We start from the raw sequence: 20,351 nt of genomic DNA, 5'->3' as shown, positions 1-20,351 counted from the left end.
CAATGAAAGATCAACCAGAGTGCAGAAGACAACACACAGTGTAATACAAACATAAATAAATTGCAATAAATAATGAAATTACAAAATAAGGAGTCCTTAAGATGGGATCATTGGTTGTGGGAATATCTCATTGGATGGGCGAGTGTAGTTATCCCCTTTTGTTCAAGAGCCTGATGGTTGTAGGTAGTAAATGTTCTTGAACCTGGTAGTTCTCTGAAATAGGAACACTCAGGAGTTTAAAGTTGCTAACCCTCTTCATCTCTGATCCTCTGACGAGGTACAGGTTCATGAACCTCTCCTGGAACACCTCCTTGGTTGCTGTGTTCCTGACTTGGGCGATTTCTTTTGCTGTTTTTTTGAGCAGTTGGGTCAGGGCGAACAATGAGGTCTGGGGTGCTTCCATGAAGAATGCTTTGCCCTGTGGCCCGCAGTGGGCTAGTGGCGCAACGCTGAACTGAACTAACAGAATCCTACTTGACGCCTGGTTTGAGGTTTTATATACTATGTTTTGTCAGCTTGTTTTTTGCCATTTGTGCCATTTGTTCTTTTTCTGTGCATGAGGTGTTTGATGTTTTGTTGAATAGACTTCTTTGTTTTGTGGATGCCTGCTGGAGGCAGAATCTCAGAGTTGTATTCTGTATACATACTTTGATAATAAATGTACTTTGAATCAATAACGCTCCTGTCACTCATGTGACCCTGGGTCCAAGTTCAAGTTTAACAATCATTCAAGCATACGAGAACTTAGCCAAAGGAAACATGGTTGGGTATACTAAACATGAGAAAGTCTGCAGATCCAAACCGACACATACAAAATGCTGGAAGAACTCAGCAGATCAGGCAGCACCAATGGAAGTGAATAAATAGTCGACATTTCGAGCCAAGACCCTTCTTCAGGACTGGAAAGGAGGGAAGATGCCAGAATAAAAGGGTGGATGTCGGGAAAGGAGGATAGGTTGAAGGTGAAGCCAGGTCAGTGGGAGAAGTCAAGGGCTGGAGAAGAAGGAACTTGATTGGAGAGGAGAGCAGACCATAGGAAAAAGAGAAGGATGAGGGAACCCAGTGGGAGGTGATAGGCAGGTGGGGAGAGGGAAGAGGCCAGAGTGAGGAATAGAAGAAGATGGGAGGGGGAGGGAATTTTTTTTAACAGGAAGGAGAGATCAATATTCGTGCCTTCAAGTTGGAGGCTACCCAGAGGGAATATAAGGTGTTGCTCCTCCACTCTGAGGGTGGCTCCATCTTGGCACTACTCCAATTATTCAGAGGCTTCCTCACCCAACCCAGCCCCTGTTCTCCTCAGCAGCAGAAGCACCCTGCACTGCCGTCCTTCCCACACCTCTCTGGCAATCAGCAGCCTTTGAGATTCCAGACTCAGCCAACAACTTCCTCCAAGCCAGCGTCTCAAATTTACAAACAGGGGGCCATTGGTTTCCTAGCAACAACACCTGAGCACCACCTTTTCAAGCAAAACTGGGAAAAGGTCATATCATTGAAGAAAAGCTTAATTTTACACGCAACGAAATCTCAGCATTCCTTGTTATCTAAGTCTTTCCGACGTAATTGTTTATGATTACCTGCAGGCAATTTAACTTCCGAATGCTAAAAGCTGCAGCTGTTCACACCCTTTGTTTTCAGCCCTGTTCTCAGGAAAGAATTTTTGGTCATAGGTACTACTATTCTTTAAAGCTTTGCCACTTCATCACTGTAACAAATGCACTAATTAATTCGCAGTTGTAACCCTAGACCATTCAAATGAAACCTTAGTAATCGGAGTACTGTGCAGGAGAAACAAAAGTGGTGATGTTTCTGCCCCCACCTGGAGTCACGTGACTTCGGTCCCATCCCAGCTTCAACGAAGTAGGAAGTGCTTTTTTCATGCGTTTCGTTGGGTCCCGAGGTGACACAAGTATTTGTTTGTGCCGTGGAAGAGAGCAAAAGAAGGGGGAGAAGGCTGAAGAACTTGTTTGGCAAGTTGCTTATGTTAAATCAGCCATTATCCCAGAAGCATTTTTTTCAGGTGAAATTCAGAACGTGCATATTACAATCCTGAAGAGTGGGAGAGGACATTTTAACTTGTAGGGAGTCTGCTAAAGGTACTTAAATTGATTTTGTAAGTGTATTTTATAGTCTTTAAAAAGTATTTTATGCTTAACAAGTAAGCTTTTGATTTAGAACTTTAAATTGTAAAGAAGCTGAGAGAGTTGGTGATGACTATTAAGATTTGAAGTAAGACTTGTTATTTACGTGCCTGCCAAAATATACTGTGACAGCTTACATTATTTTCTTAAATAGCTATGTGGTTTAGAGATGACTGTACCTCTACAAGTTTTTTTTTAAATTGTGCTTGAGATGTGCTTAAACCAGGTGACAACTGTGTACGGTGTCTTTAAAGTTGAATTGCTGAAAAAATTTTCATTGGATGTCTGTCCAACAAAATTTGGCACTAACTCACGCAACGTGTTGGGGAAGACTGCCAAATTTTGCTCAGAATTGGCCTTTGCAGTGCTTTAAAGGAAGTCGAAGAGAATTGGGGTCTCGGGGAAATTTTTCAGTGTTTAGGGCCTCGAGCTGACAGTATAATTACTGTAAGAAGAGAAATTGGGGGGTGTGAATTAGGTCAGAATTGGAGATTGCCTAGATGATTCCAGATCTCTGGGAGATTATTCATAGAGGTGTGAGGCTATACAAGATTTGAAACAAAGAATGTTAACAATGTGGGTAATGCTTAAGTCGAAATTGATGAAGGCAGCCGTGCAGAGTAATGATTGCAAATGACTTTATTGTGACTTAAGATAACAAAAGGTCCTGGGAGGAACAATATGAAGTTTAGTTTGTGCTCAGCAGATTTGTTTTGTGAGTGTTCATCGATTTACAAGAACATTTGTGACTTGAGAAGATGCCAAGTTGAAGTCTATCTGCCTGCAGATAGCCAATGAGTATTTATGAACTTGAAATGTGCAATTTAGATCAAAAGGAATGTTTAGCCTTTGAACAAATATCTACTTATTTTGCCTGTTTGCCTTTTTTGATGCTGTGATTGTGTATTTTTTTAAAAATTGGCAGTGTCTTGTGTAGGTCTAGAGCTGATTCCTATAGACATTCATACTTATGAGTTAATTTTTTTCGTGGTTTTTGTAGATAACTGGTGGGGAAACAATTTTTATCCTTAAAAGACTTGTGCTTCGTAAGAGAGAATTTTGTAAATTTGATTGCTTAACATTTTTCCTGCACACAAGTGTAAAAGAGAATGAAATAATAGTTACTCCAGATCCGATGCAGCATATTTATAGGAAGCACAAGATAATGAAAACAATAACAAAAAGCACCGATAAATATAAAAACATAAAATAGCCAATATAAATTGAATTTAAGTCTATAAAGTGACTCTAGGTATAGGAGTTATTTATTTATTGAGGTACAGTGTGGAATAGATCCTTCCGGCCCTTCGAACCACGCCAGCCAGCAAAACCCCAACATTTATCCTAGCCTAATTACTGGACAACTTACAATGACCAATTAAACTAGCAACCGGTATGTTTTTGGACTATGGGAGGAAACCAGAGCACGCGAAAGAAACCCATGCGGTCACGGGGAGATTGTGCAAACTCCTTACAGAGGGAATTGATCCCTGGTCGTCTGTCCTGTCAAGCGTTGTGCTAACCACTTCGCTACTATGCTACCCATCAATTGAGTATCTGTACATAAGGTGGCTCTGACAAGAGATGATAAAGTAGTGGTGGTAGGGGATTCGTGGGTGGAGGGTTGATCAGCCTTACAGCTGGGGGAATGTAACTGTTTTTGAGTCTGGCGGTCCTGTGGTGGATGCTACATAGTCTCCTCCTTGATAGGAGTGGGACCCAGTCCGTGAGTAGGCTGAATGGGAAACTTCGTGATGTTACTGACAGTATTGTCAACTATATTAAATAATTACTGACATCTATTTCTTCAGCAGTCATTCCAGATGTTGTGCCAGTTCTATTGGTTCTAAGATGGTTTGTGAGACCAGTATGTGCAGATGGCAGGAGGTGCGTGATAGTGTGGATGCATGTCGTCTTTTCACGTGGTAGGCATCTCTCTGACACAGTGGTGTCAAGAAAGCAACCTCTCCCTCAACATCACAAAAACAAAGGAGCTGGTTGTGAATTGCAGGAGGAATGGAGACGGGCTAACCCCTATTCACGTCAATGGATCTGGGGTTGAGAGGGTAAACAGCTTCAAGTTCCTCGGCATCCATATCACTGAGGACCTCACGTGGTCTGTACACACCAGCTGTGTGGTGAAAAAGGCACAACAGCGCCTCTTTCACCTTAGACAGTTGAGGAAGTTTGGTATGGGCCCCCAGATCCTAAAAACTTTCTACAGGGGCACAATTGAGAGCATCCTGACTGGCTGCACCATTGCTTGGTATGGGAACTGTACCTCCCTTAATCGCAGGACTCTGCAGAGAGTGGTGCGGACAGCCCAGCACACCTGTAGTTGTGAACTAACCATGATTCAGGATATTTACAAGGACAGGTGTGTAAAAAGGGCCCAGAGGATCACTGGGGACCCAAGCCATCCCAACCACAATCTATTCCAGCTGCTACCATCTGGGAAACGGTACTGCAGCATAAAAGCCAGGACCAACAGGCTCCGGGACAGCTTCTTCCACCAGTCCATCAGATTGATGAATTCACACTGATTTGAGTGTACTCTATATTACATTAACTGTTCTATTTTTCATAAATTACTATGATTGCACATTGCACAGTACAACTGTACTGCAATACACAGCTCGAACCACATCATCAAGTTCGCCAATGACACGGCCGTGGTGGGTCTCATCAGCAAGAATGATGAGTCAGCATACAGGGAGGAGGTGCCGTGGCTAACGGACTGGTGCAGAGTCAACAACCTGTCTCTGAATGTGAACAAAACAAAGGAGATGGTTGTTGACTTCAGGAGGACATGGAGCGACCACTCTCTTCTGAACATCAACGACTCCTCCGTAGAGATCATTAAGAGCACCAAATTTCTTAGTGTTCATCTGGCGGAGAATCTCACCTGGTCCCGCAATACCAGCTCCATAGCAAAGAAAACCCAGCAGCGTCTCTACTTTCTGTGAAGGCTGAGTAAAGTCCCTCTCCCATTCCTCATCCTCACCACATTCTACAGAGGATGTATCGAGAGCATCCTGAGCAGCTACATCACTGCCTGGTTCGGAAATTGCACCGTCTCGGATTGCAAGACCCTGCAATGGATAGTGAGGTCAGCTGAGAAGATCACCGGGGTCTCTCTTCCCACCATCACAGACTTACATCACACGCTGCATCCACAAGCAAACAGCATTATGAAGGACCCCACACACCCCTCATATAAACTCTTCTCCCTCCTGCCATCTGGCAAAAGGCACCAAAGCATTCGGGCTCTCACGGCCAGACTATGTAACAGTTTCTTCCCCCAAGCCATCAGACTCCTCAATACCCAGAGCCTGGACTGACACCAACCTACTGCTCTCTACTGTGCCTATTGTCTTGTTTATTATTTATTGTAATGCCTGCACTGTTTTGTGCACTTCATGCAGTCCTGGGTAGGTCTGTAGTCTAGTGTAGTTTTTGTGTTTTTTCTTACGTAGTTTAGTGTAGTTTTTGTATTGTTTCATGTAGCACCATGGTCCTGGAAAACATTGTCTCATTTTTACTATGTTCTGTACCAGCAGTTATGGTTGAAATGACAATAAGAAGTGACTTGACTTGACATTTAGATGGAGAGGTAACGTAAATATTTTTACTCATGTATGTGAAGGATGTAAGAAATAAAGTCAATTCAATTTATTTATTTATTCATCATCAGACACTTTATTCCTACCTTCGACTCTGTATGTAGTTACTAGAGAGAATAGTTTGATTCATTTATAATGTGTCATGTCATATGATGTGGGTGATCATGATCTTTCCATGACCATAATTACTCTTGGCAAATTTTTCAACAGAAGTAGTTTCTCGTTGCCTTCTTCTGAGTAATGTCTTTACAAGAGGGGTGACCCAAGCCATTGTCAGTATTCTTCAGATATTGCCTGCCTGGTGTCAGTGTTGTATAGCCAGGACTTGTGATCTGCATTTGGATGCATTGTGGCACATTAGCTAGGTACCTTTGGATCACAAAGCCATGAGGTGAATTATTACAGCACTACTTTATTATATCAAATGTATTTCATTCAAAATCTATAAAAGTAGTGGGGCAACGTTCATGGGTTCAATGTCCATTCAGATATTGGATGGCAGAAGGGGAAGATAATTCTCTGTTAATTGACTGATGCTGCTGTCTCTGAACAGAACGTTGCAACCTTTCTGAAAATTCCATGCTTGTACTTATCCTTGAGATTTGGATTTGAGTAAGGGGAAGTGACAACTCTTTTCAAAGTTCAACAAGTTCAAAGTTAATTTATTACCGAAATATGTGTACTATATACAACTTTGAGATTTGTCTCCTTACCGGCAGCCCACGAAACAAAGAAACCCAATAGAACCCATTAAAAAAGAGACTGTCAAACACCCAAAGTGCAGAAAAAAACAGATTGTGCAAACAATAAAAGTAATCAAACAGTATCCAGAACTAAAGTTCACGAAAGCCGGTCATCCCTGTTCTCATTAACAGACATCATATAACCATATAACAATTACAGCACAGAAACAGGCCATCTCGGCCCTTCTAGTCCGTGCCGAACTCTTACTCTCACCTAGTCCCACCAACCTGCACTCAGCCCATAACCCTCCATAACTTTCTTGTCCAAATATCTATCCAATTTAACTTTAAATGACAACATCGAACCTGCCTCAACCACTTCTGCTGGAAGCTCGTTCCACACAGCTACCACTCTCTGAGTAAAGAAGTTCCCCCTCATGTTACCCCTAAACTTCTGCCCTTTAACTCTCAACTCATGTCCTCTTGTTTGAATCTCCCCCACTCTCAATGGAAAAAGCCTATCCACGTCAACTCTATCAATCCCCCTCATAATTTTAAATACCTCGATCAAGTCCCCCTTCAACCTTCTACGCTCCCACCCTGCAAAAACTCATTTCAAGGAGGTAGCACCCCTGCCCCCACCCCGCAGCCCCATATTCACCCCCACCCACCCCGCTCGACCTCCAAGGGTGTATGTAATACTTTGTTTAGTGATTTTTGTCTAATCTGTAAACTAAGTTGGGTATTTGCAGAAAATGTGACATTAAAATATGTATATATATTATATTATATTATCATGTTTATTCTATTACAACTTTAAGCAAGTCTACAGGGAGTTTGGCGTCATCACGTTGGACATCAATAGAGTAGCTCCTTAGCAGCTAGCCAGCTAGTTTAAATAACGTTAGCTACACTAATGGACGAACGACACCTGTTAAACTCACCTCAACATGTCTTTTACATTTTAATCCAACATGGGCAGTAGAAAAGTCACTGTTCCAAACAGAGCAGCGAGCAACACTGTCATTATTTTTGAGGTCGACTGTAAAACCCGCCCACAGAGAAAACTGATAGGTCTACTTAGTACAAAGAGAGACCAATCAGGATGCTCCCTCTCCCTCTCCCTCTCGCTCTCAAAAAAAATCGTTTTGCGGGGTATTGTGTATAATTTCCGGGCATCAGGGAGCCACTATCAATATGCAGGAGATTCCCAGAACTTCCGGGAGAGGTGGGATGCCTGCATTAAACATCTGATGATGCAACTCCAGAGACAAATTTCAGAATATTAAGTTGGTGATGAATAAACCGATTGGGTTCTTAAGCCAGAGCTGTGCATGACTCTTTGGTGGTGTTTCCCCAAAGCGAATTAGCCGGGGTCACTGGTGGAAGTGCTATTTAATTAAATGTTACCTGGCATGAGCTTTCTCATATCTAACCTACTGGTAATAAGGGATCAGCTGAACAAACTAACAATAGTTTCTGCTTGCCGCTGTGATAGCTTTTTTTAGTCTCCTACCCTGCACAGCAAAATGCTGTTTTGATGATAACTATTATCCAGAGGCTATCCAGTGTGGATAACGTCACTCATCCCAACACTAAACTGATTCTATAACCCATGCATTCACTGTCAATGACTCTTCATTTCCTGTTCACTGTTTTATCTCTCTAATGTCTGTCTATCTAATATATCTTCAGCATCTAATATCTCCTCAAACTCCTAATGAAGTGTAACCACTAGGGTGCCTTCTTGTGATTGCATTAAAGTTGGGACCAGGATAGATTCTCCAAGATGTTGACACTCAGGAATTTAAAACTGCTCAGCCTTTCCACCATTGACCTCTCAATGAGGACTGGTGTGTTCTCTCCCAGCTTTCCCTTCCTGAAGTCCATAATCAATTCCTTGTTTAACTGATGTTGACATCTCATTCTCGTGTGCCTTCTTGTTGAGTGTCATTCATGATGACACTGCCAATAGTGTCAACATCGGTATATTTATAGATGGCATTTGCGTTGTGCTTGTCTAACTCAATCGTGAGTTTTGAAAGAGTAGACCAGTGGGGTAAGCATGAGGTGCACCTGTGTTGAATATCTGTGAAGAGGAAATGTTATCACCAATCCTAGTGACTGTGGTCTCCCGATGAGGAAGTTGAGGTTCCAGTTCCAGAAGGTGACGTGAGGTGATTCATGCTGAGTGGATGATGCTGTTCAATGCTGAGCTGCAATAAACAGCAACCTGAAGAATGTTTTGCTTGTGTCTCAGTTCTCCTGAGCAGAGTGGAGAGCCGATAAGATTGCATCCAGTGTAGAACTTTTAGGTAAGGTGGCGGTGCGTTTAGAAGCAGCCACCCTTTATCTCTAGGTGTAAGAGTTCATCCACATCCTGTATGTCCTTTTTTATGATTGGAAAACACTGCTGGCTCTTAAATGTAGTGTGCACAGCAATTCCATCTTGCTAGTGAGCCGTTGGACTGCAGGGGAGCTCCACAGGTTGAGCTTATTGCGTACGACATTGCCTGCTTCAGACCTCTGTAAGTGATGCTGCAGGAAGAGGGTGCAAGGGAAATAAAAGGGGGAAACGGCTGCAATCCGGGAACGACTAAGGGCCAAGCCCCAGGGCGGCTCGCCCCTTGTTCTTACAGGCAAACATCTGCTCACTTGGAAGTAAACTGGACTACCTGCTCCTGAGACTGAACCAGCGAGAGAAAAACATCTGTGCACTCTCTCTCATGGAATCGCGGCTTCCTGAATCCTTCCCGGGCACGGCCATCTGGCCGGAGGTTTTCATCGCTCTTGGGGCTGACAGGAGTCCAGTGATCTCTGGTGGCAGAATCTGTATTTAATAAATAGGAACTGGCGTACGGACACTTTAGCAGTGGCATCCCATTTTTCACTGATGAATGAGTGCATTTTTGTGAAGTGCAGACCATTTTGTTTACCGAGTGTGTTTACTACAATTACGTTGGTAGCTGTATATATCCCCCACCACCCCACTCTAATGCTGGTGAGGTACTGTGTGAGCTCTCCAGCACCATCAGTGACTTTCATACCAAACACCGCCATGGTATCTTCATCATTGCAGGCAATTTTAAACATTAAGGCCCTGCCTAATTCCACCAGCACATTGATTTGGTTACCAGGGGTGAAAATACACTCGACCAGGTTTACACCATACCAGGTGTCTATACACTCAGACCCCATTTAACGCTAGGGATGCCTTCCTCGGAGGTGGAGCGCTATGCGGGGGTGTTATAACATTACATAAATGGACATGTGTACCTGATTTAAAAAAAAAATCAAACCCAAGATATCTGATATTATTTTATGTATGCACAGTAATTCATGGAGTAACAAACACACAAATAGGCCTAACGTGCACATCAGTGCAGCAGCTACACGTCGCAGCCGCAGCAGAGGGAAGTGGATGGTGGTTACATCTCAGAGGAGGGACCAGACTGTGGGTCCTTCTCTAACTTTAGCTTCTTCAGATAGGCATCAAGCTTCTATTGCCTTAAGTTTCCTCTCATGAAACAGTTCTCGGTAGCAGGGAAATCACGTCAAGGACACCTGTTTGCCTTATTGCTTTGCTCCCAGTCAGGGTCAATATCGATGAGCTGATCTATGATTTGTGTGATCGTGGTGATGCTAGTGCCGAGGAATTTTGTGGTGAGTTTTCTTGCTGTTGTTTCCTCTTCCCCATCTGTGCCCTCAGATTCACCCAAGATGTGCAGTTATGCCAATTCTTGAAGCTCTTCGTTATTAGGGCTATCACCATGGGAATGCAGTAACTCTTCAACATCGTCATCATTAACATTCTCTAATCCTGCTTGATTGGTCAGCTCAATGATATTTTGGATGACTGGTTCCGCCTGAAATCCTAGGATGTCGTTGTGTGCTTCTGGCCGTGGCTTCTTCCACACTCCGTTCATGCAGTTTGAAGTTATTTCATCCTAGGCTTCTCTGATATTGTCCACAGCTTTCATGACATTGTAGCTTTTCCAAAATTGCCTAATGGATTGTTTGTCTTGACCTTTTGTTTTCTCTACAAGTTGTTTAAATGTGCGACAAAGGTAGGATATTACTCCTTGATCCATTGGTTGGAGTAATGGAGTGGTGTTGAGTGGAAGGTAAACCACTTCTACAGGAATGCAGATCTGAAGAATGTCAAGATTCTCATGGTGGCCTGGGGCATTACCAAGCCCCAACAATGCTTCAGTTTCAAGGTCATGCACCTCTCAATACTGCTTCACTGCTGGTCAAAAATGTGAAACCAACCAATTTTGGAAAACATTAATCCTCACCCAGGCTTTCTTGTTTGATTTCCAAATGGCTGATAGACTTACTTTAAAATGCCTTTCATTGCTCGTGGTGTTTCAGAGTGATAAACGATCATAGGGTTTAACTTAAATTCTCCTTTAGCATTGCCTCCTAGCAAGAGAGTTAACTGGTCCTTTGCAGCCTTAAAGCCAGATGCTTGACATTCTTTTCCAAAATAGGCCCATTTCATCCACATTGAAGACAAGCTCGGGAGGATAATTGTCCTTTTCGATTATGGCCTTGAGTGTTGCAGGGAAGTCTTGGGCTGCCCGCTGTCTGCACAAGCCACTTCCCCAGAGATAAGTATGCTGTGGAGGTTACTGTGTTGTTTAAATTTATCAAAGCAACCTCTGCTGGCTGTGAATGTTTCCAACATATCTTCTTCTTGAATATGATTGAAGATGCTTCTTGCCTTTTCCATTATAGCTTATGGGCAGTTTCCACTGTGTTTGGTCATCCACCCGTTATTTAGTCTATTTTCCATTTTTTTCAAGCAAATGGCTCCGTGAACAAATCACCTTCGTCAATAATAACTTTGAGGTCATTGATGCAGAAGCTTTTATCTTGTCTGCATTTTTTTATAACTGTTCTGATCGTTGATGTAGCCAATTTCAAAGAGGTGCCAACATCAACCTGATGCTCACCAGCTTCCAAACACCATATCACTTGCAGTTTCATATCCATGTTAATGCTTTTCCTAGACATCTTAGATGTACTACCCTCAATGGAAGTTGCAGTCCATTTTCTGGACATTATGGGTGGGGAAAAAAAATGGAATAAATTGGCGAGGGAGTAAAGACGTTTATACATGCAGAGGAGGTAGAGCATGAACTAATACCTGATTGGCTGTGAGTGGCTCAGAGTGCATGCAAAGTGTTTTCATTTGCTGATTGAATGTTTACTGTAATGGCGGCTGCTCTTGAGAAGTTTTAAGTATTGCTTGGAATGGGTTTTTGTCATTTTTAAAAATTTCAGTAAAGAATTAAATAACCTCGGTGTAACGAATCAGTGCTCTGCGGGGTCTGGCGTCCCCACATTAGACTCTCAGTTCACCTATCTGTAATGTTAATTCCAGCATACAAACCAGTGATTGAACATGTCAAACCCGTTCTAAAGATGGTGAAAAGCTGGCCGTGAGGGTGCAATCTCTGCCTTGATCATACGAACTGGAGAATGCTCAGAGAGGCTACTACCTATGGCAACCATGCGAACATCAAGGAATCTATGGACTGTGTGACCAGCTACACGGAGAAGTATACTGAGGATGTTACCATCATGGAGCACATCCGGATGACAGCAAATCGGAAGCCATGGCCTCCTGCGGAGGTCCGTGCCAGGCAGTGGCGGCACCAGAGATTTTTTCTTGCTGGCGCTACAGTGGGGCTGAATTATTCAGTGATGGTGCTGAGGGATGTACTCTATGGTAATATGTATTCACAAGGCCAGATGCGTGGCATTTAAAAGTCAGTTTCAAGCATTATGTGCCTACTATAAATGCCTCTGTTGATTCACAGTCAACGGCAATTGATAAATATAATATAGAAGTGAACTGTTACAGTGTCAACAGCATTGGAGACAACCCAGGCTACACAGAGCATAAACAAACAAACCAACAGAGCATCCGACCCACAGCGCACAACGAGAATCACGCACCAATCCCGCAATCAGCGTCAAATGTGTGCTTTTCAACTGAAAAACACAACACTAACCCACAATGTCCACTGCTATTCGCATTACATAGACAGATAATGCCAAAAGATACACCGTTATTAAAGTCAAATAAGGCAAACTACAGATGCAAGGCTTTACCAGGAGTTGGACAAATCGTACTCTGACCATGCAATACCTCAATTAATTCAGCTACTGAATTTAAAACAAAAATCAACAGAATCACTGCTTGGAAGTCTAAGCAAAACCAGTAGGCTTAATAGCAGTAAATGTAATAGTTTAGGATTTGCAGGAAACACAATGACTATGGGGTATCCACCACAAAATGATAATAATAATCAGCATTTGTCTTGGCCCAAATTTTAAAAAAATCAACTGCACTCACCATTGATGTTTTCAGAGAAGCACAATGCGTCTGTTGTTGTGATTGGTGGTGAAAGCATCAATGATTTTCTGGATGTCAAGTGCTTTGGTCCTCCGGCTGTTTATGGCCAACAGGGCCAAGTTGCTGTTCTGAGCATCGCCGCTGCTATTCCTTAGGTAGTTTTTGTGGCGTCTGAGGCAAGACAAACTCTGTTTGCATGAGGCAGATGTAACAGGTAGAGTCAGAGATATGCAGATTAGTTTGTATAAATCTATAAATGCATCGCGGTAAGGTCTCATTAGAGCTAGAAATTCCACTGTGTCATTCACTGTTTGCCCTTGCCAGAGACTCAACCACAGCTCTCATATACTCACAATTTTCTTGGACAATCTTTGCATGTCCTTTGTCAAGCATATTTCCCAATCTTGAACCGTCTTGTTTTCTCAATCTGAATTCGGCCCATGCCTCCATAGCAAACTTATGAGCTGCACTTACATGGTGGGTTTTGAAAGCTGTTGTAGCTTTCCACCAGTTGCGGTAACCGGTGACAGTGAAGGTAGACTCAGAATGGAAAACATGTCCTCCACACAGGAAATGCCGGCATGCGAAGCAGAATGTAGTATCTTTCGTGATCGAATATTCCAGTCAGTCAAACCAGCCACGAATAAAACTCCTTTGCTGTTTACCAAACTTGTTGTGAGCAGCAAAGGGTACTTTCTCAATGCTGGCTGACGGGGTCCTTCCTCAGGCTGCTGGCTAACATCGTTAACAATATTCCTACTTGCACTAAGAGCAGCTTCATCCACGTTCTCTTCCGAATCCTGCTCCATTTCTTGTCCCTCTACTTCGCCCTCACACTCCTTCGATGAACTGCTGTCGTCCTCATCCCCACTTACTCCTTTCTGCATGTCACTTTCAATTAAGACATGCTCAAGCTGAGACACCAGTAAATCCTCTGGATGAGGTCGTTTTCTCACTAGAAATCGACCCATTTTTCACGCCGGCCAAAATAATTCACATGCCAGGCCCACGCTAGCTTGTAAAAGCACTGTGTGTGTGTGTGTGTTCCGTTAGTCTCGCGAGACCATGGATCTGCGCCTGGATGTACACTATCAATCTCTTGTGTGAGTGAGAGTGAGTGACATCACCACCTTAAGTGATCTTAGATCAGCTTAACTGATCTGAGGACAGCAACAGCAAGACATTGACAACAAACAAATAAGTAGAAGTGTAGAGTGGATCTGACAGAGTTTATAAATTTATTGCTGCGTGGGTGCTATGGTAATTGGGAGTGCTGTTTCACTAGATCAACTGGAGAAACAAGCTGAACAGGTGTCCCCCGCTTTTCGAACGTTCGCTTTACGAAACCTCACTGTTATGAGAGACCTACATTAGTTCCCTGTTTTCACTAACAGAAGGTGTTCTCACTGTTATGAAAAAAGCGCACGAAAAAAGACCGTGCGATAAAAAGCAGCGCACGCCCTGAGCAGCCGCTCTCCCCCGGATTCGGAACGGCATTCTCACCACCATTGCTTAAACACGTGCCTGTGAGTAGCCGTTTGCAAGATGAGTTCAAAGGTACTGTATCAGAAAAGCCTGAAAGAGCTCGTAAGGGTGTTACATTTAGCGTAAAACTAGACATAATTAAGCGGTTCGATCGTGGTGAACGAAGTAAGGACAAAGTGAGTTTGGCTTGTGGAAGCTGACGAAGATGATGTTGAAGAGATTTTGGCATCTCATGACCAAGAACTGATAGATGAAGAGCTGATGCAATTGGAAGAGGAAAGGATAACAATAGAAACTGAATGCAGTAACGAATGGACCGAAAGTGAATTCGTCCAGGAACTGAACGTGAAGCAACTGCGTGAGATTTTCGCTGCAATGATAAAGTACGACTTTAATTTTGAAAGGGTACGTCAGTTTAGGGTATATATGCAGGATGGTTTGAGTCCTTACAAAGAACTGTATGATCTAAAAATGCGCAAGGCTAAGTAGTCAAGCAAGCCTTCAGCCGACGACAAACCTCGACCTTCGATATCGGGGCAGCCAGACATAGGAGAAGATGACCTGCCTACTCTGATCGACGATACGATGACACCCCAGTGTTCCACCACCCCAACCCCCAGGCCGCGGACAGATATCGATACACGAAGAATGCGGCGGTGGCCAGGATGCACCCGGCACATCTTTAAGAAAAAAAGCCGAAATAAACAAGCTAATTAATTAGGTGCCACCCGGCACGTAAATGGCCCAGAGCAGAGGCGATTGCCGATTGCGTTGCCTCTGATCTGGGCTGACATTTACGTGCCGGCCGGCACCTAATTAATTAGCTGGTTTATTTCGACTTTTTTCTTAAAGATGTGCTGAGTGCGTTCCAGCTACCACTGTACCACTGCATGCTTCACGGATCGGTATCGGGCCACTGCCCGGAGGGTGGGGGCCACTGCACCACCTCAACCTCCAACGACTCAGCCTAACACACCATCATCAGTGTGCTCAGCGCTGTCCCAATTCCTGTAAGTGATACTACACTGTACATACATTATTAATACTTTATAAAGGCTGTGTATTTTTAAGTGTTATTTGGTATGATTTGGCAGCTTCATAGCTGAAAGGTTACTGGAGAGCGCTTGCGCCGTGTTTTTGCTGAGAGCACTTGAGTGAGATTTTCACTATGGAGAACAGTGCGGCAATGATTGTGGAAAAGTATTTCTACTTTATATAGGCTGTGTATTCATCATATCATTCCTGCTTTTAGTATATGTTACTGTTATTTTAGGTTTTATGTGCTATTTGGCATGATTTGGTAGGTTATTTCTGGGTCTGCGAACGGTCACAAATTTTTCCCATATAAATTAATGGTTATTGCTTCTTCACTTTACGACATTCTGGCTTACGAACCATTTCATAGGAAACGCTGTACTTTCGGATGGCGGGGGAAACCTGTATTCAAAACTATACAGAGAAAGCAAAGCAGCTGCAATTTGTATGTGAAATTTCAGTTAATTTCTTGGTGGTGCTACTCTGGTGCTATTGCAATTTCTGCTGGGGCAATAGCACCAGCTAGCACCACCTTAGCGCCGCCCCTGGTGCCAGACTGAGAGATGGTGATGTTGCCTTCAAATCAGGGGATGCGACGGGAAACAAGGCCTGTGTTTTCCACTCCATCAGGAAACCAAAATGGGGGCATCCTCAGAGAATTTACAGCCAGAGAACAGAGGTGTATGTGGCAGGGAATTCAGAGGATTACAGACTACAAGTCCACCCTGCATGTCAGTAGCTGGAATGCTTCACTCCCTGAGAGGCTGAATATCTTCTACGCACAGTTTGATGTGCAGCACAAAGTGCTGGGGACCAGACACTCCGTCTGGCTGAAGCTGAGGTGAGGAAGACCCTGGCCAGAGTCAACCACGCAAAACTGCGGGTCCAAAAATATACCAGGTTGAGTTCTGAAAGACGCTGACGGAAGTTCTGGCAGATATATGACCATAAGACATAGGAACAGAATTAGGCCATTTGGCCCATCAAGTCTGCTCCGCCATTCAATCATGGCTAACCCTTTTTTTCTATCTCTTCCTCAACCCCAGTTCCTGGCCTTCACTGAGTAACCTTTGATGCCATGTCCAATCATGAACTTATCAATCTCTGCTTTAAATATACCCAATGACCTGACCTCCACAGCTGCATGTGGCAACAAATTCCACAAATTCACCACCCTTGGGCTAAAGAAATTTCTCCGCATCTCTGTTTTGAAGGAGTGCCTTTTCTATCCAGAGGCTATGCCCTCTTGTCCTAGACTCTCCCACCATGGGAAACATCCTTTCCACATCTACTCTGTCTAGGCCTTTTCACATTCAAAACGTTTCAATGAGATCCCCCCTCAACCTTCTGAATTCCAGCGAGTACAGACCCAGAGCCATCAAATATTCCTCCTATGATAACCCTTTCATTCCTGGAATCACCCTTGTGAACCTCCTCTGGACCCTAACCAATGCCAGCACATCTTTGCTAAGGTGAGGAGCCCAAAACTGTTTACAATACTCAAGGTGAGGCCTCACCAGTGCCTTACAAAGCCTCAGCATCACATCCTTGCTCTTGTATCTTAGACCTCTTGAAATGAATGCTAACATGGCATTTGCCTTCCTCACCACCAACTCAACTTGCAAGTTAAACTTCAGGGTGTTCTGCACAAGGACTCCCAAGTCCCTCTGCATCTCAGATTCCTGGACTTTCTCCCTGTTTAAAAAATACTTTGTACGTTTATTTCTACTATGTCCATGCATTTTCCAATATTGTATTTCATTTGCCACTTTCTTGCCCATTCTCCTAATCTGTCTAAGTCCTTCTGCATCCTACCTGTTTCTTCAACACTACCTGCTCCTCCACCAATCTTCGTATCATCTGCAAACTTGGCAACAAAGCCATCTATTCCATTCTCTAAATCATTTATATACAGCATAAAAAGAAGTGGTCCCAACACCGACCCCTGGGGAATACCACTAGTCACCGACAGCCAATCAGAGAAGGATATGTTTAACATCTCTGTGGAACAATCCATTGTTCCTTTGGTTTTCAAGGTAGCAACCGTCTATCCAGGACCAAAGTAGGTGACAGTAACCTGGCTAAATGACTATTGTCTGGTGGCATTAACATCCACCATTATGAAATGCTTTGAGTGGCTGGTTATGGAGTGCATTAAAGCCTTTCTCCCAGCTACACTGGACCCTTTCCAGTTCACTTATCGCTCAAATCAGTCCACTGATGATGCAATAGCCTCTGCCCTCCACTCTGTCCCGTCCCACCTGGAAAATAAGCCAGAATGCTGTTCATAGACTTCAGTTTGGCATTCAACACCATCATACCCAGAAACTGGTGGGGAAACTCTCCTTGCTGGATCTCAACACCTTCCCTCTACAATTGGATACTGGATTTCTTAACAGGAAGGCCACAATCAGTCTGTGTGCGCAGCAACATCCCTCATCCCATTACGCTGTGTACTAAAGCTCCCCAGGGCTGTGTGCTTAGCCCACAGCTGGTCACACTTTTTTGTGTTGTAGGATCCAGCTCAAACCATGTCAAGAAGTTTGCGGATGACACAACACTGTTGGCCTTATCAACAATGATGATGAGATAGAGGCTAGAGGAATTGCAGCGTCTGGTGGATCGGTGTGAGAAGAGCAACCCACTGCGTGTGGAGAAGACAAAGGAAAGCACTGTGGCCTTCAGGAAGGTGCAGATGAACCATCCCCCTCTGTGAATGCATGGCTCCTCCGTAGAGAGAGTTAAATGCACCCAGTTCCTGGGAGTTCACATCATAAATGGCGTAATCTGCTTCCTTAATATTACCTCCCTGAACAAGAAAGCACAGTAGCGTCTCCACTTCCTTGGAAGATTGAGGTAAGCATGGCTCCTACACCCAACTTAACTGTGTTCTACAGGAGCACCATTGAGAGCGTTCTGACAAGTGCATCTCCATCTGGTATAGGAGCCACCGAGTGTGGGACCTGAAGTCCCTACAAAGGACTGTGAGAACATCTGAGAGGATCACTGGGGTCTCCCTACCATCCATCGGGGACATTATTAAGGATCCCACCCATCCACCCATCTAGCATCCTCTTGACTTTCTAAAATCAGGAAGGAGACACTGATGCATAAAAACAAGAACAGTCTGGATGAGAAACAATGCTTAATCAACCAGTATATATACACACAAGATGACTCAAATATTATTGAAATATTAAATACACAACAAAGAACTTCAGGAAGTGGGCACAGTGCATTCACCTCCCTGGATCAATAGTGCTGAGATGGAGATTGTTGAGAGCTTCAAGTTCCTAGGTGTAGTTTTCAACAATGTATCTTGGTCCATCCATGAAGATGTTTTGCCCAAGAAAGCATACCAGCATCATCAGAAGGTAGTAGAAAGTTGCTACATTCCCATTAATCATCACCAAATTTTATTATACAGCACAGAAAGAATCCTATCTGGATGCATCACATGTTGATCTGTCACCCACTTTATCGAGACCTGCATGGATGGGTCTGTGCCTTTGAGAACATACCGAGTTTCCCAAGCCAATTTGTGAATCAGGAGAGCCATAGTCTGCTGAGGGCTAGATTTGTGGCATCCAAGACTGGCTATATGTGCTTAGCTCCAGGATCAGCTCTCTCTTCCCTCTCCTCCCTATTTGAGCTTCTCGATACCATCCCAAATGCACCTTGCCCAATCACAGCCGTGAAGCCAGTCATCAGTCTCTTCATTAAACCTCTGATGCAACTTCAGAGATGAATTAACTGTTACCTGGCATGGACTTTCTCCTTTCTGATGGACTGGTTATAAGGAAAACAGCTGAACAAACTAACAATAGTTTTCTGCTTGCTGCTGTGATTTTTTTTTTTAGTTTCCTACCCTGTCTAGCAAAATGCTGTTTTTGATGGATAAAAATTATCCAGAGTTTATGAAGTTTGGATAACTTCACTCATCCCAACGCTAATCTGATTCTGCAACCACAGACTCACTTTCAAGGACTGCCTGTCACATTATTTATTTATTTGTATTTGTAGTGATTGTTGTCTTTTGCACATTAGCTCTTTGTCAGTTTTTGTATTTGTGCAGTTTGTCATCGACTCTTTTGTATTTCTTTGTTCTAATGTGAATGCCTGCAAGAAAATGAATCTCAGGGTTGTATATGGTGGCACATGCCTACTTTGATTATAAATTTACTTCGAACTTTGTAATTCTCATTTGGAAATATTCCGGTTCAAGCTTAAGCAAGTGGTGCTTGTAAATCCGTTCTTCCAAAATAAATCATATTTCCACATTATTTGTGGAATTCCTAAAGTGCCTTCATTCTGAAAATTTAAACTCTTGGAACATAAAACATAGAACAGTAAAGGCCCTTCAACTCACAATGTTGTGCTGAACTAGATAAAAAGTAAATCAACACCCCTCCCCCCCCAAAAAAACGAAACCTTCCAACCTACACCATGTCCATATCCCTCCATCTTCCTTACCTCCATGTGCCTATCTAAATGTCTCTTAAGACCTCTAATAAAACCTCTAACCTCTACCACCATACCAGGCAGTGCATTCCAGGCATCCATGACTGAGTTTAAAAAAAAAACCTTGCCTCTCGAATCCTGCTGAACCTACCCCCTCTCACCTTCAATGCATGCCCTCTGATATTAGACATTCCAAATGAATTGCTCCAAGTTGATTATTGAATATCCAAAGTCCTTTATTGTAAGCGTAATGACGAATTGAATGCTGTTAACTGTGTTACCACAGTTGCAAGAAAAGTAGGTGATAGCACTATTTAGGACGAGCCAAAATTGATTTATTATTGTCACATGCTGAGGTACGGTGATAAACGTGTCTTGCATACCATTTATTACAATCATGCACTGAAGTAGTACAAAGTAAAACAATATATGAATGCAGAATGAAAGTACATTTCAGGTAGTCAATAAGGTACAAGGCCATCCCAAGATAGAGGTCAAGAGCCCATCTTTTTGTACTAAGGGACTATTCAATACCCTCAACAGTGTGGTAGAAGCTGTT

The 20,351-nt window shown here is 43.3% G+C and overlaps 1 protein-coding gene across 3 annotated transcripts in view; it reads left to right on the top strand.

The window, feature by feature from the left end:
• Window positions 1–1,856: 1,856 nt before the first annotated feature.
• atp8b1 (ATPase phospholipid transporting 8B1) overlaps window positions 1,857–20,351 on the top strand; it is a 182,791-nt gene continuing 164,296 nt past the window's right edge. For 2 of the 3 annotated variants that reach the window (XM_063042668.1, XM_063042669.1), the window contains exon 1: window positions 1,857–2,093. The gene's annotated coding sequence lies outside the window, so the exon portion shown is untranslated. Of the gene's footprint in view, window positions 2,111–20,351 lie in introns of all 3 variants that reach the window. The other variant, XM_063042670.1, reaches the window with a different exon arrangement.

This window comes from Mobula hypostoma, chromosome 3 (genome assembly GCF_963921235.1).
Source record: "Mobula hypostoma chromosome 3, sMobHyp1.1, whole genome shotgun sequence".
Lineage (NCBI taxonomy): Eukaryota > Metazoa > Chordata > Chondrichthyes > Myliobatiformes > Myliobatidae > Mobula > Mobula hypostoma.
This window is presented reverse-complemented; position numbering and strand designations above follow the sequence as displayed.